Here is a 3,528-nt window from a genome sequence, read left to right on the forward strand (position 1 = left end):
CCGGCCCCACCGGTAAGTGGGAGGGAGAGAGGGAGAGAGCTTGGACGCGGGCCGTCGCGGAAAACTTATGTTTGTGAAACTTATTTGATGTGTTGATATTTGTGATATATATGGTGTTTGTGATACATGTGTTAATTCTATGATATATGTGATGTCAATGATATATCTTTTGTTTGTTTGGATGTAATAATAAAACAAATAAAAGTGGGGTTTGGTCACTTTTACCGAGTGTAACACTTGCAAAGAGGTACTTTGCCAAGTGTTGTGACCATAGCACTCTTACAAGAAGCCACACCTGGAAACCGGTAAAGCTTATTTTGCCGAGTGCTGTCGACACAACACTCAGCAAAGAGACTGCCATAAAGGACCACTGGTGCTCCATTTGTCAAGACCTACTCTAGCAGGCACTCGGTAAAGAGGGAGCCTTTGCCGAGTGTATTTTGGAGCACTCGATAAGGGAACTAGCAAAGGAGCCCATAGGAGCTTTCTTTGCCGAAAGCTAGTCCAGCAGGTACTCGACAAAGAAGACACTCGGCAAAGGCTCTGTCACCGTGACTTGATACCGTGACGACGACTTTTCTTTGCTGAGTATCAAGTGACATTAGATAAAACCTTTACCGAGTGCCTGATAAAAAATACTCGATAAATAAGTCGTTGTCGATATACAGTGCATTGAGACTTCTTTGTCAAAAGCCACACTCGATAAAAAGTTCATCAAGTGTTTTACCAGGGACCACATAGGTCGTGGCCTCGCAACCAGAAAGAAATTTTTTTATATTGGTATGGATACGACGTACGCTGCAATAGAACCAATAACTAATACATACATGAGCCCATGGGCCTCTGGCCTTTCAAGCCTGCCAGCCTTGTTCGCATCACCTTAGGCCTTGACTACCACTACCAGAACTTGCATCACGTCGATCTCAATTCTGATCATCATCTTCTAGAGTCTAGACTCCAAACTCCAAAGCCCTAGCGCCGCCATCCGCCAAATTGCCAGCGATCGCCGCCTCGCCAGTCGCCGCCGATCTGTGCATGCACTACGGAAGGTCCCGAGGAGTTGACGGGCTGACGGGGTGAAGGCTGACGCGTTGTTGATCGCAGCCGGTTGCCGCTCGCCGCTCGATGGCCACAGGCCATCGTCGGATCGTCCCTCTCCCTCATGATAATGTATTTTGTTTTCCAATTAAATAACCATTTTAGAATCATATTATCATAATAATGTATTTTGTTTTCCAATTTAGAATTCCGATAACAAGTACTCAGCTCAAGGATTGGATCAACCGTGACATCACTCTTTTTTATTAGTGGAAGAAATTGCATCAGCCTTCTATCCATAATTTGTGTAAGCTAAATTAACTTTTTTATATTAATTTCATTTTAGATTGGTCTCTGTTATTACGTAGCTGTTGTGGATTTTAATCAACCTCATTGAATCCTTAATTTTTATAGGATAACCATGAAATTCAGAAAGACTACAATTGATTTTTGGCTCAAGAAGAAAGATGATGTAGTTGATGTACCAGATGGTCCTGAACAAAATTTTTCGGTGGATCCTTCCCAATGATTTCAAGTCGTCCAACTAATCGTGATTAATCGCGATTAGTTGGGCTGGTCGGTAATTGGTACACGATTTGCTGGACGACTCGACCAGACAACCTAGTCGTTCTGGTCGTCCGACTAATCGTCGACTAGGGCGACTAGTCGTCCGACTTATGTGTCCTGGTCGTCCCGGCTAGGGTTTAGTTATTGGACCTTTTTAAGCCCATCTACAGTCACTGCACATATCCTCTTCTCTCATATTCTAACCTACCCGCCAACAGTCTCTGGCTCTCTGCATGTCTCCTCTCCTCTCTTGCACCGCCCCTGCAGTCCTGGACTTTGATTGACAACGGCTACACCGGCGGGCGGCGGCTACAACACCCTGCGTCCCTGCCCCTTCTCCTGGAGTCCTGCAGCCTGCTGCACTACTGCAGTCTCTAATTTATATAATGTATACAGGTATATTTATATATATATCTATATAAGTATAGCTACTAATATAGAACGACCAGGGACTGACTAGGACCGACTAAGGGTTGACTAGTCACCCTAGTCGTCGCCTAATCGCGACTAGTCGCCTGGTCGGTCCCAGGGTTCGACCAGGCGACTAGGCAACTTGAAATCATTGATCCTTCCTGTGAAATGGATGAAGGTGCTGATTGGCTTGCTGCACAATTAGAAGAGGAACAGGAAGAACATCAAGAAGAAGAAATTTCAAGACAGAGACCGTCTAAAATCCAGAGAGTTGATCATGAAGGTACTAGTGTTCTAGAAGTTGAACGAGGTCCAGGCCTACGTTGTCAAATTTGGGAATATCCTCCTGATGAACATGATCAAGTTGTTAAGGCATATATGATGCATGGTCCATACCAATTGGTGAAGTATGTATACCCTCCTTCTGGTTCGACGAAACACCCATGTAGGTTTTAGTCTCATTGATTTAATGCTTTTCCTTGGTTGGATTCACCCACAAAAGATGCTGCATTCTGCTTTCCATGCTTTCTATTTTCCAAGAAACCAGTTGGGAAAAGAGGATCGACTACTTTTACAGTTGAAAGATTTAGAAACCGAAAAATAGGATCGACCGCTTTTACAGTTGAATGATTGAATTCAATTGATGATGTTTGTTTGCTGGCTTTAAAGTTCTATCCGAGTTATTTTTCAGAACAAGAAAGAGATATTTTGAGAAGACAATTGCAACTTATGAACTTGATGTACATAGAAATCCAATGTTCGAAGATTTGTCAACCATCACCGATCTTTGTTGCGGAAAATCTAAAGAGTATTATTCATTATTTAACTTGTAAGTATTAATAATTTTTGCTTTTTTGCAGGTTGGTTCGCTTGTTCTAACTCTACCAGTTTCAACTGCAACAACCGGGCGTGCATTCTCTGCAATGAAGCTTGTTAAGTCAAGACTTCAAAATAAAATGGAAGATGATTTTTTAAGAGATTACTTGATAATCTACATTAAGAAGGAGATCGCCATAGAGTTCACAACAGATATTGATAGATGACTTACATGATATGGGATCACGTATAGTGTGACTTAAATAAAAGGGTTTGTTTGTACTCCATAATGAGTTGAAATTTATCGTATACTTAGCGCATACATGTGTTAATTTTTTACTAGCAACTATATATATACTAGTATAATACCAGTGCTTTGTGACGGAACACAATCGTATTTCATGATATTGGTTGGGAAGGACGAGAACGTATCCACAATGCAATTAATGGTTGATCGAAGTAAACTAGTCATATGGACCATCCCAAAAAATACCGATGTTGGGGGTCTGCTTCGTAGCCGAAGGTCCTATAAGAAGAAACACCTTCGGAAGATCAGCACGGAAATAATGCCGAAGCTACCTTACAGGGAACTTCGGTATAACGTCATGCCTAAGACGAAGGGTTGCACCGACTTAAAGATGAAAAGACAGATTGACCCATGATAGTTTGTGTCATGAATGTAATCAATTGTAAAGG

The 3,528-nt window shown here is 42.1% G+C and overlaps 1 long non-coding RNA gene across 2 annotated transcripts; it reads left to right on the top strand.

Moving 5' to 3' along the window:
* The first annotated feature begins 853 nt into the window (after positions 1–853).
* Positions 854–3,117, top strand: LOC103650307 (uncharacterized). Of its 2 annotated transcripts, XR_004857178.1 has the most exons (4): positions 854–1,170; positions 1,245–1,345; positions 1,453–2,299; positions 2,877–3,117. It is a non-coding gene; the product is annotated as an uncharacterized lncRNA (long non-coding RNA). The 2 variants fall into 2 exon arrangements; XR_564053.4 differs by having other exon boundaries at positions 1,453–3,117.
* The last annotated feature ends 411 nt before the right edge of the window (positions 3,118–3,528 follow it).

This window comes from Zea mays, chromosome 3, assembly GCF_902167145.1.
Source record: "Zea mays cultivar B73 chromosome 3, Zm-B73-REFERENCE-NAM-5.0, whole genome shotgun sequence".
Taxonomy (NCBI): domain Eukaryota; kingdom Viridiplantae; phylum Streptophyta; class Magnoliopsida; order Poales; family Poaceae; genus Zea; species Zea mays.